The 12,839-nt window shown below is 40.8% G+C and overlaps 6 non-coding genes across 6 annotated transcripts; all 6 read right to left on the bottom strand.

Moving 5' to 3' along the window:
• Nucleotides 1–468: 468 nt before the first annotated feature.
• trnar-ucg (transfer RNA arginine (anticodon UCG)) lies at nt 469–541 on the bottom strand. Its single transcript has one exon. It is a non-coding gene; the product is annotated as a tRNA-Arg (tRNA).
• Nucleotides 542–2,845: 2,304 nt separating this feature from the next.
• Nucleotides 2,846–2,918, bottom strand: trnar-ccu (transfer RNA arginine (anticodon CCU)). The gene has a single exon. It is a non-coding gene; the product is annotated as a tRNA-Arg (tRNA).
• A 2,303-nt stretch (nt 2,919–5,221) lies between these two features.
• trnar-ucg (transfer RNA arginine (anticodon UCG)) lies at nt 5,222–5,294 on the bottom strand. The gene has a single exon. It is a non-coding gene; the product is annotated as a tRNA-Arg (tRNA).
• Nucleotides 5,295–7,597: 2,303 nt separating this feature from the next.
• trnar-ucg (transfer RNA arginine (anticodon UCG)) lies at nt 7,598–7,670 on the bottom strand. Its single transcript has one exon. It is a non-coding gene; the product is annotated as a tRNA-Arg (tRNA).
• A 2,303-nt stretch (nt 7,671–9,973) lies between these two features.
• On the bottom strand, nt 9,974–10,046 carry trnar-ccu (transfer RNA arginine (anticodon CCU)). The gene has a single exon. It is a non-coding gene; the product is annotated as a tRNA-Arg (tRNA).
• A 2,304-nt stretch (nt 10,047–12,350) lies between these two features.
• On the bottom strand, nt 12,351–12,424 carry trnas-acu (transfer RNA serine (anticodon ACU)). Its single transcript has one exon. It is a non-coding gene; the product is annotated as a tRNA-Ser (tRNA).
• Between the last annotated feature and the right edge of the window lie 415 nt (nt 12,425–12,839).

The following is a 12,839-nucleotide window of genomic DNA, read 5'->3' as shown; positions in this document are numbered from 1 at the left end:
TCTTTCAAGTGCTTAACGTGAATTAGCTTGTTAGGCGGAAGAGTTCATCCTCCACCAACACACTTTGGAAGACCCTCCAAGACGTAAGAAACGGTGCCGGAAAAATAGAAAAATAGAACACACACCATTAGGCAGGTGGGATTTAACTTCCGTATCTGCACCCTTCAAATTCCTTTCATTGGATGGAACAAGTAACGCTTTAACAACTGAAAACAGAATAAGAGAATGAAGAAGGAGAAATAGAGGAAACCGGCATAAAATCAGAGATTTTCATTGTAATTTTGTTAGATGTCTATACTCTTTATTCTGGAAGAGAGACTTAGAGATTGAGAGAAACACATGGAAAAAGAAACAGAGATAGGGATATGGGAGGAAGAAAATGTCATTGAAATTTTCTGCCAACTTGCCGAGGATTTTGGCAAATGTTCTCCAACTAAATGTACTGTGAAAGGGCAGTTTCGACCAAGACATCCCAGATGGGACTCGAACCCACAATCCCTGGCTTCGAAGGCCAATGCCTTATCCATTAGGCCACTGGGACAAAATGTGGCTTGCTGGAATTGTACATTTCTTGTTGCTTCTAATTAGATCTGAGTGGTAAAAAATGAAAAGAGAACCATTTAGCGTATATAGGACCGTTTCTTTCATGTAATACATTCAACAATGCAGTGGGTTTCTCTACAGTTGCTTCTGCTACAAAATTCAGTGGCAATGACTGCTAAGGAAATGCGAAAATTAGCTGAGGGACACCCTGCCATCAAGACAGCATAGCAGAGGATAGTTTCGACCCATCGACCTCTGGGCCCAGCACGCTTCCGCTGCGCCACTCTGCTAACTCCCAAACAGCTTGTTTCAGAATGTCATTTCACTTGGATACAAGCAGATCTTGGTGAACAACTTGCTAATGGTTTCACAGTCGTGGATAAAGAACTCTTTTGTAAAAACAGGTCAGAAGATTGATGTGACATTAGGACTTCTCAGACAGTTAAGATTTCACAGCAAAAATTAAAGATATGAAGCCTCGGGAGAACGTGACAGGAAACCGTGAAGAGAAAGAAAATTCAACCAACCACGTGAATTTTTGAAGATTTATGCCATTGGTACAATCGTGCAAGAAATTATCCGTAATAGGGTCCTATAATGTGTGGATACTGTATTTGCATGCAGCTTTGATTTCAGATGCTGTTTTCTAATTAATTCTTTCAAGTGCTTAACGTGAATTAGTTTGTTAGGTGGAAGAGTTCATCCTCCACCAAAACCGTTTGGAAGACCCTCCAAGAGGTAAGAAACGGTGCCGGAAAAATAGAAAAATAGAACACACACCATTTAGCAGGTGGGATTTAACTTCCGTATCTGCACCCTTCAAATTCTTTCCATTGGATGGAACAAGTAAAGGTTTAACAGCTGAAAACAGAATAAGAGAAAGACCAGCATAAAATCAGAGATTTTCATTGGAATTTTGTTGGATGTCTATACTCTTTCTTCTGGAAGAGAGAGTTAGAGATTGAGAGACACACATGGAAAAAGAAACAGAGATAGGGATAGTGGAGGAAGAAAATGTCATTGGAATTTTCTACCAACTTGCCCAGGATTTTGGCAAATGTCCTCAAAGTAAACGTACTGTGAAAGGGCAGTTTTGACCAAGACATCCCAGAATGGACTCAAACCCACAAGCCCTGGCTTAGGAGGCCAATGCCTTATCCATTAGGCCACTGGGAAAAAATGTGGTATGCTGGAATTGTACATTTCTTGTTGCTTCTAATTAGATCTGAGTGGAACAAAAAGAGAAGAGAACCGTTTAGCTCATGTAGGAGCGTTTCTTTCCTGTAATACTTTCAACAATGCAGTGGGTTTCTCTACAGTTGCTTCTGCTACCAAATTCAGTGGCAATGACTGCTAAGGAAATGCGAACATTAGCTGAGGGACACCCTGCCATCAAGACGGCATAGCAGAGGATGGTTTCGACCCATCGACCTCTGGGCCCAGCACGCTTCCGCTGCGCCACTCTGCTAACTCCCAAACAGCTTGTTTCAGAATGTCATTTCACTTGGATACAAGCAGCTCTTGGTGAACAACTTGCTAATGGTTTCACAGTCGTGGATAAAGAACTCTTTTGTAAAAACAGGTAAGAAGATTGATGTGACATTAGGACTTCTCAGACAGTTAAGATTTCACAGCAAAAATTAAAGATATGAAGCTTCGGGAGAATGTGACAGGAAACTGTGAAGAGAAAGAAAATTCAACCAACCACGTGAATTTTTGAAGATTTATGCCATTGGTACAATCATGCAAGAAATTATCCGTAATAGGGTCCTACAATGTGTGGATACTGTATTTGCATGCAGCTTTGATTTCAGATGCTGTTTTCTAATTAATTCTTTCAAGTGCTTAACGTGAATTAGCTTGTTAGGCGGAAGAGTTCATCCTCCACCAACACACTTTGGAAGACCCTCCAAGAGGTAAGAAACGGTGCCGGAAAAATAGAAAAATAGAACACACACCATTAGGCAGGTGGGATTTAACTTCCGTATCTGCACCCTTCAAATTCCTTTCATTGGATGGAACAAGTAACGCTTTAACAACTGAAAACAGAATAAGAGAATGAAGAAGGAGAAATAGAGGAAACCGGCATAAAATCAGAGATTTTCATTGTAATTTTGTTAGATGTCTATACTCTTTATTCTGGAAGAGAGAGTTAGAGATTGAGAGAAACACATGGAAAAAGAAACAGAGATAGGGATATGGGAGGAAGAAAATGTCATTGAAATTTTCTGCCAACTTGCCCAGGATTTTGTAAAAATATTCTCCAACTAAATGTACTGTGAAAGGGCAGTTTCGACCAAGACATCCCAGATGGGACTCGAACCCACAATCCCTGGATTCGAAGGCCAATGCCTTATCCATTAGGCCACTGGGACAAAATGTGGCTTGCTGGAATTGTACATTTCTTGTTGCTTCTAATTAGATCTGAGTGGTAAAAAATGAAAAGAGAACCATTTAGCGTATATAGGACCGTTTCTTTCATGTAATACATTCAACAATGCAGTGGGTTTCTCTACAGTTGCTTCTGCTACAAAATTCAGTGGCAATGACTGCTAAGGAAATGCGAAAATTAGCTGAGGGACACCCTGCCATCAAGACAGCATAGCAGAGGATAGTTTCAACCCATCGACCTCTGGGCCCAGCATGCTTCCGCTGCGCCACTCTGCTAACTCCCAAACAGCTTGTTTCAGAATGTCATTTCACTTGGATACAAGCAGCTCTTGGTGAACAACTTGCTAATGGTTTCACAGTCGTGGATAAAGAACTCTTTTGTAAAAACAGGTAAGAAGATTGATGTGACATTAGGACTTCTCAGACAGTTAAGATTTCACAGCAAAAATTAAAGATATGAAGCCTCGGGAGAACGTGACAGGAAACCGTGAAGAGAAAGAAAATTCAACCAACCACGTGAATTTTTGAAGATTTATGCCATTGGTACAATCGTGCAAGAAATTATCCGTAATAGGGTCCTATAATGTGTGGATACTGTATTTGCATGCAGCTTTGATTTCAGATGCTGTTTTCTAATTAATTCTTTCAAGTGCTTAACGTGAATTAGTTTGTTAGGTGGAAGAGTTCATCCTCCACCAAAACCGTTTGGAAGACCCTCCAAGAGGTAAGAAACGGTGCCGGAAAAATAGAAAAATAGAACACACACCATTTAGCAGGTGGGATTTAACTTCCGTATCTGCACCTTTCAAATTCTTTCCATTGGATGGAACAAGTAAAGGTTTAACAGCTGAAAACAGAATAAGAGAAAGACCAGCATAAAATCAGAGATTTTCATTGGAATTTTGTTGGATGTCTATACTCTTTCTTCTGGAAGAGAGAGTTAGAGATTGAGAGACACACATGGAAAAAGAAACAGAGATAGGGATAGGGGAGGAAGAAAATGTCATTGGAATTTTCTACCAACTTGCCCAGGATTTTGGCAAATGTCCTCAAAGTAAACGTACTGTGAAAGGGCAGTTTTGACCAAGACATCCCAGAATGGACTCAAACCCACAATCCCTGGCTTAGGAGGCCAATGCCTTATCCATTAGGCCACTGGGACAAAATGTTGTATGCTGGAATTGTACATTTCTTGTTGCTTCTAATTAGATCTGAGTGGAACAAAAAGAGAAGAGAACCGTTTAGCTCATGTAGGAGCGTTTCTTTCCTGTAATACTTTCAACAATGCAGTGGGTTTCTCTACAGTTGCTTCTGCTACCAAATTCAGTGGCAATGAATGCTAAGGAAATGCGAACATTAGCTGAGGGACACCCTGCCATCAAGACGGCATAGCAGAGGATGGTTTCGACCCATCGACCTCTGGGCCCAGCACGCTTCCGCTGCGCCACTCTGCTAACTCCCAAACAGCTTGTTTCAGAATGTCATTTCACTTGGATACAAGCAGCTCTTGGTGAACAACTTGCTAATGGTTTCACAGTCGTGGATAAAGAACTCTTTTGTAAAAACAGGTAAGAAGATTGATGTGACATTAGGACTTCTCAGACAGTTAAGATTTCACAGCAAAAATTAAAGATATGAAGCCTCGGGAGAACGTGACAGGAAACTGTGAAGAGAAAGAAAATTCAACCAACCACGTGAATTTTTGAAGATTTATGCCATTGGTACAATCATGCAAGAAATTATCCGTAATAGGGTCCTACAATGTGTGGATACTGTATTTGCATGCAGCTTTGATTTCAGATGCTGTTTTCTAATTAATTCTTTCAAGTGCTTAACGTGAATTAGCTTGTTAGGCGGAAGAGTTCATCCTCCGCCAACACACTTTGGAAGACCCTCCAAGACGTAAGAAACGGTGCCGGAAAAATAGAAAAATAGAACACACACCATTAGGCAGGTGGGATTTAACTTCCGTATCTGTACCCTTCAAATTCCTTTCATTGGATGGAACAAGTAACGCTTTAACAACTGAAAACAGAATAAGAGAATGAAGAAGGAGAAATAGAGGAAACCGGCATAAAATCAGAGATTTTCATTGTAATTTTGTTAGATGTCTATACTCTTTATTCTGGAAGAGAGAGTTAGAGATTGAGAGAAACACATGGAAAAAGAAACAGAGATAGGGATATGGGAGGAAGAAAATGTCATTGAAATTTTCTGCCAACTTGCCCAGGATTTTGGCAAATGTTCTCCAACTAAATGTACTGTGAAAGGGCAGTTTCGACCAAGACATCCCAGATGGGACTCGAACCCACAATCCCTGGATTCGAAGGCCAATGCCTTATCCATTAGGCCACTGGGACAAAATGTGGCTTGCTGGAATTGTACATTTCTTGTTGCTTCTAATTAGATCTGAGTGGTAAAAAATGAAAAGAGAACCATTTAGCGTATATAGGACCGTTTCTTTCATGTAATACATTCAACAATGCAGTGGGTTTCTCTACAGTTGCTTCTGCTACAAAATTCAGTGGCAATGACTGATAAGGAAATGCGAAAATTAGCTGAGGGACACCCTGCCATCAAGACGGCATAGCAGAGGATGGTTTCGATCCATCGACCTCTGGGCCCAGCACGCTTCCGCTGCGCCACTCTGCTAACTCCCAAACAATTTGTTTCAGAATGCTATTTCTCTTGGATACAAGCAGCTCTTGGTGAACAACTTGCTAATGGTTTCACAGTCGTGGATAAAGAACTCTTTTGTAAAAACAGGTAAGAAGATTGATGTGACATTAGGACTTCTCAGACAGTTAAGATTTCACAGCAAAAATTAAAGATATGAAGCCTCGGGAGAACGTGACAGGAAACCGTGAAGAGAAAGAAAATTCAACCAACCACGTGAATTTTTGAAGATTTATGCCATTGGTACAATCGTGCAAGAAATTATCCGTAATAGGGTCCTATAATGTGTGGATACTGTATTTGCATGCAGCTTTGATTTCAGATGCTGTTTTCTAATTAATTCTTTCAAGTGCTTAACGTGAATTAGTTTGTTAGGTGGAAGAGTTCATCCTCCACCAAAACCGTTTGGAAGACCCTCCAAGAGGTAAGAAACGGTGCCGGAAAAATAGAAAAATAGAACAGACACCATTTAGCAGGTGGGATTTAACTTCCGTATCTGCACCTTTCAAATTCTTTCCATTGGATGGAAAAAGTAAAGGTTTAACAGCTGAAAACAGAATAAGAGAAAGACCAGCATAAAATCAGAGATTTTCATTGGAATTTTGTTGGATGTCTATACTCTTTCTTCTGGAAGAGAGAGTTAGAGATTGAGAGACACACATGGAAAAAGAAACAGAGATAGGGATAGAGGAGGAAGAAAATGTCATTGGAATTTTCTACCAACTTGCCCAGGATTTTGGCAAATGTCCTCAAAGTAAACGTACTGTGAAAGGGCAGTTTTGACCAAGACATCCCAGAATGGACTCAAACCCACAATCCCTGGCTTAGGAGGCCAATGCCTTATCCATTAGGCCACTGGGACAAAATGTGGTATGCTGGAATTGTACATTTCTTGTTGCTTCTAATTAGATCTGAGTGGAACAAAAAGAGAAGAGAACCGTTTAGCTCATGTAGGAGCGTTTCTTTCCTGTAATACTTTCAACAATGCAGTGGGTTTCTCTACAGTTGCTTCTGCTACAAAATTCAATGGCAATGACTGCTAAGGAAATGCGAAAATTAGCTGAGGGACACCCTGCCATCAAGACGGCATAGCAGAGGATGGTTTCGACCCATCGACCTCTGGGCCCAGCACGCTTCCGCTGCGCCACTCTGCTAACTCCCAAACAGCTTGTTTCAGAATGTCATTTCACTTGGATACAAGCAGCTCTTGGTGAACAACTTGCTAATGGTTTCACAGTCGTGGATAAAGAACTCTTTTGTAAAAACAGGTAAGAAGATTGATGTGACATTAGGACTTCTCAGACAGTTAAGATTTCACAGCAAAAATTAAAGATATGAAGCCTCGGGAGAACGTGACAGGAAACTGTGAAGAGAAAGAAAATTCAACCAACCACGTGAATTTTTGAAGATTTATGCCATTGGTACAATCATGCAAGAAATTATCCGTAATAGGGTCCTACAATGTGTGGATACTGTATTTGCATGCAGCTTTGATTTCAGATGCTGTTTTCTAATTAATTCTTTCAAGTGCTTAACGTGAATTAGCTTGTTAGGCGGAAGAGTTCATCCTCCGCCAACACACTTTGGAAGACCCTCCAAGACGTAAGAAACGGTGCCGGAAAAATAGAAAAATAGAACACACACCATTAGGCAGGTGGGATTTAACTTCCGTATCTGCACCCTTCAAATTCCTTTCATTGGATGGAACAAGTAACGCTTTAACAACTGAAAACAGAATAAGAGAATGAAGAAGGAGAAATAGAGGAAACCGGCATAAAATCAGAGATTTTCATTGTAATTTTGTTAGATGTCTATACTCTTTATTCTGGAAGAGAGAGTTAGAGATTGAGAGAAACACATGGAAAAAGAAACAGAGATAGGGATATGGGAGGAAGAAAATGTCATTGAAATTTTCTGCCAACTTGCCGAGGATTTTGGCAAATGTTCTCCAACTAAATGTACTGTGAAAGGGCAGTTTCGACCAAGACATCCCAGATGGGACTCGAACCCACAATCCCTGGCTTCGAAGGCCAATGCCTTATCCATTAGGCCACTGGGACAAAATGTGGCTTGCTGGAATTGTACATTTCTTGTTGCTTCTAATTAGATCTGAGTGGTAAAAAATGAAAAGAGAACCATTTAGCGTATATAGGACCGTTTCTTTCATGTAATACATTCAACAATGCAGTGGGTTTCTCTACAGTTGCTTCTGCTACAAAATTCAGTGGCAATGACTGCTAAGGAAATGCGAAAATTAGCTGAGGGACACCCTGCCATCAAGACAGCATAGCAGAGGATAGTTTCGACCCATCGACCTCTGGGCCCAGCACGCTTCCGCTGCGCCACTCTGCTAACTCCCAAACAGCTTGTTTCAGAATGTCATTTCACTTGGATACAAGCAGCTCTTGGTGAACAACTTGCTAATGGTTTCACAGTCGTGGATAAAGAACTCTTTTGTAAAAACAGGTCAGAAGATTGATGTGACATTAGGACTTCTCAGACAGTTAAGATTTCACAGCAAAAATTAAAGATATGAAGCCTCGGGAGAACGTGACAGGAAACCGTGAAGAGAAAGAAAATTCAACCAACCACGTGAATTTTTGAAGATTTATGCCATTGGTACAATCGTGCAAGAAATTATCCGTAATAGGGTCCTACAATGTGTGGATACTGTATTTGCATGCAGCTTTGATTTCAGATGCTGTTTTCTAATTAATTCTTTCAAGTGCTTAACGTGAATTAGTTTGTTAGGTGGAAGAGTTCATCCTCCACCAAAACCGTTTGGAAAACCCTCCAAGAGGTAAGAAACGGTGCCGGAAAAATAGAAAAATAGAACACACACCATTTAGCAGGTGGGATTTAACTTCCGTATCTGCACCTTTCAAATTCTTTCCATTGGATGGAACAAGTAAAGGTTTAACAGCTGACAACAGAATAAGAGAAAGACCAGCATAAAATCAGAGATTTTCATTGGAATTTTGTTGGATGTCTATACTCTTTCTTCTGGAAGAGAGAGTTAGAGATTGAGAGACACACATGGAAAAAGAAACAGAGATAGGGATAGGGGAGGAAGAAAATGTCATTGGAATTTTCTACCAACTTGCCCAGGATTTTGGCAAATGTCCTCAAAGTAAACGTACTGTGAAAGGGCAGTTTTGACCAAGACATCCCAGAATGGACTCAAACCCACAATCCCTGGCTTAGGAGGCCAATGCCTTATCCATTAGGCCACTGGGACAAAATGTGGTATGCTGGAATTGTACATTTCTTGTTGCTTCTAATTAGATCTGAGTGGAACAAAAAGAGAAGAGAACCGTTTAGCTCATGTAGGAGCGTTTCTTTCCTGTAATACTTTCAACAATGCAGTGGGTTTCTCTACAGTTGCTTCTGCTACAAAATTCAGTGGCAATGACTGCTAAGGAAATGCGAAAATTAGCTGAGGGACACCCTGCCATCAAGACGGCATAGCAGAGGATGGTTTCGACCCATCGACCTCTGGGCCCAGCACGCTTCCGCTGCGCCACTCTGCTAACTCCCAAACAGCTTGTTTCAGAATGTCATTTCACTTGGATACAAGCAGCTCTTGGTGAACAACTTGCTAATGGTTTCACAGTCGTGGATAAAGAACTCTTTTGTAAAAACAGGTAAGAAGATTGATGTGACATTAGGACTTCTCAGACAGTTAAGATTTCACAGCAAAAATTAAAGATATGAAGCCTCGGGAGAACGTGACAGGAAACCGTGAAGAGAAAGAAAATTCAACCAACCACGTGAATTTTTGAAGATTTATGCCATTGGTACAATCATGCAAGAAATTATCCGTAATAGAGTCCTGCAATGTGTGGATACTGTATTTGCATGCAGCTTTGATTTCAGATGCTGTTTTCTACTTAGTTCTTTCAAGTGCTTAACGTGAATTAGCTTGTTAGGCGGAAGAGTTCATCCTCCACCAACACACTTTGGAAGACCCTGCAAGAGGTAAGAAACGGTGCCGGAAAAATAGAAAAATAGAACACACACCATTAGGCAGGTGGGATTTAACTTCCGTATCTGCACCCTTCAAATTCCTTTCATTGGATGGAACAAGTAACGCTTTAACAACTGAAAACAGAATAAGAGAATGAAGAAGGAGAAATAGAGGAAACCGGCATAAAATCAGAGATTTTCATTGTAATTTTGTTAGATGTCTATACTCTTTATTCTGGAAGAGAGAGTTAGAGATTGAGAGAAACACATGGAAAAAGAAACAGAGATAGGGATATGGGAGGAAGAAAATGTCATTGAAATTTTCTGCCAACTTGCCGAGGATTTTGGCAAATGTTCTCCAACTAAATGTACTGTGAAAGGGCAGTTTCGACCAAAACATCCCAGATGGGACTCGAACCCACAATCCCTGGCTTCGAAGGCCAATGCCTTATCCATTAGGCCACTGGGACAAAATGTGGCTTGCTGGAATTGTACATTTCTTGTTGCTTCTAATTAGATCTGAGTGGTAAAAAATGAAAAGAGAACCATTTAGCTTATGTAGGAGCGTTTCTTTCCTGTAATACATTCAACAATGCAGTGGGTTTCTCTACAGTTGCTTCTGCTACAAAATTCAGTGGCAATGACTGCTAAGGAAATGCGAAAATTAGCTGAGGGACACCCTGCCATCAAGACAGCATAGCAGAGGATAGTTTCGATCCATCGACCTCTGGGGCCCAGCACGCTTCCGCTGCGCCACTCTGCTAACTCACAAACAGCTTGTTTCAGAATGTCATTTCACTTGGATACAAGCAGCTCTTGGTGAACAACTTGCTAATGGTTTCACAGTCGTGGATAAAGAACTCTTTTGTAAAAACAGGTAAGAAGATTGATGTGACATTAGGACTTCTCAGACAGTTAAGATTTCACAGCAAAAATTAAAGATATGAAGCCTCGGGAGAACGTGACAGGAAACCGTGAAGAGAAAGAAAATTCAACCAACCACGTGAATTTTTGAAGATTTATGCCATTGGTACAATCGTGCAAGAAATTATCCGTAATAGGGTCCTATAATGTGTGGATACTGTATTTGCATGCAGCTTTGATTTCAGATGCTGTTTTCTAATTAATTCTTTCAAGTGCTTAACGTGAATTAGTTTGTTAGGTGGAAGAGTTCATCCTCCACCAAAACCGTTTGGAAAACCCTCCAAGAGGTAAGAAACGGTGCCGGAAAAATAGAAAAATAGAACACACACCATTTAGCAGGTGGGATTTAACTTCCGTATCTGCACCCTTCAAATTCTTTCCATTGGATGGAACAAGTAAAGGTTTAACAGCTGAAAACAGAATAAGAGAAAGACCAGCATAAAATCAGAGATTTTCATTGGAATTTTGTTGGATGTCTATACTCTTTCTTCTGGAAGAGAGAGTTAGAGATTGAGAGACACACATGGAAAAAGAAACAGAGATAGGGATAGGGGAGGAAGAAAATGTCATTGGAATTTTCTACCAACTTGCCCAGGATTTTGGCAAATGTCCTCAAAGTAAACGTACTGTGAAAGGGCAGTTTTGACCAAGACATCCCAGAAGGGACTCAAACCCACAATCCCTGGCTTAGGAGGCCAATGCCTTATCCATTAGGCCACTGGGACAAAATGTGGTATGCTGGAATTGTACATTTCTTGTTGCTTCTAATTAGATCTGAGTGGAACAAAAAGAGAAGAGAACCGTTTAGCTCATGTAGGAGCGTTTCTTTCCTGTAATACTTTCAACAATGCAGTGGGTTTCTCTACAGTTGCTTCTGCTACAAAATTCAATGGCAATGACTGCTAAGGAAATGCGAAAATTAGCTGAGGGACACCCTGCCATCAAGACGGCATAGCAGAGGATGGTTTCGACCCATCGACCTCTGGGCCCAGCACGCTTCCGCTGCGCCACTCTGCTAACTCCCAAACAGCTTGTTTCAGAATGTCATTTCACTTGGATACAAGCAGCTCTTGGTGAACAACTTGCTAATGGTTTCACAGTCGTGGATAAAGAACTTTTTTGTAAAAACAGGTAAGAAGATTGATGTGACATTAGGACTTCTCAGACAGTTAAGATTTCACAGCAAAATTTAAAGATATGAAGCCTCGGGAGAACGTGACAGGAAACCGTGAAGAGAAAGAAAATTCAACCAACCACTTGAATTTTTGAAGATTTATGCCATTGGTACAATCATGCAAGAAATTATCCGTAATAGGGTCCTATAATGTGTGGATACTGTATTTGCATGCAGCTTTGATTTCAGATGCTGTTTTCTACTTAGTTCTTTCAAGTGCTTAACGTGAATTAGCTTGTTAGGCGGAAGAGTTCATCCTCCACCAACACACTTTGGAAGACCCTCCAAGAGGTAAGAAACGGTGCCGGAAAAATAGAAAAATAGAACACACACCATTAGGCAGGTGGGATTTAACTTCCGTATCTGCACCCTTCAAATTCCTTCCATTGGATGGAACAAGTAAAGGTTTAACAGCTGAAAACAGAATAAGAGAAGAAGAAGGAGAAATAGAGGAAACCAGCACAAAATCAGAGATTTTCATTGTAATTTTGTTAGATGTCTATTCTCTTTATTCTGGAAGAGTGAGTTAGACATTGAGAGACACACATGGAAAAAGAAACAGAGATAGGGATAGGGGGAGGAAGAAAATGTCATTGAAATTTTCTGCCAACTTTCCCAGGATTTTGGCAAATGTCCTCAAAGTAAACGTACTGTGAAAGGGCAGTTTTGACCAAGACATCCCATGATGGGACTCGAACCCACAATCCCTGGCTTAGTAGGCCAATGCCTTATCCATTAGGCCACTGGGACAAAATGTGGCTTGCTGGAATTGTTCATTTCTTTTTGCTTCTAATTAGATCTGAGTGGTAGAAAAAAGAAGAGAACCGTTTAGCTCATGTAGGAGCGTTTCTTTCCTGTAATACTTTCAACAATGCAGTGGGTTTCTCTACAGTTGCTTCTGCTACAAAATTCAGTGGCAATGACTGCTAAGGAAATGCGAAAATTAGCTGAGGGACACCCTGCCATCAAGACAGCATAGCAGAGGATGGTTTCGATCCATCGACCTCTGGGTTATGGGCCCAGCACGCTTCCGCTGCGCCACTCTGCTAACTCCCAAACAGCTTGTTTCAGAATGTCATTTCACTGGGATACAAGCAGCTCTTGGTGAACAACTTGCTAATGGTTTCACAGTCGTGGATAAAGAACTCTTTTGTAAAAACAGGTA

Source organism: Erpetoichthys calabaricus, unplaced genomic scaffold (assembly GCF_900747795.2).
Source record: "Erpetoichthys calabaricus unplaced genomic scaffold, fErpCal1.3, whole genome shotgun sequence".
Taxonomy (NCBI): Eukaryota; Metazoa; Chordata; class Cladistia; order Polypteriformes; family Polypteridae; genus Erpetoichthys; species Erpetoichthys calabaricus.
This window is presented reverse-complemented; position numbering and strand designations above follow the sequence as displayed.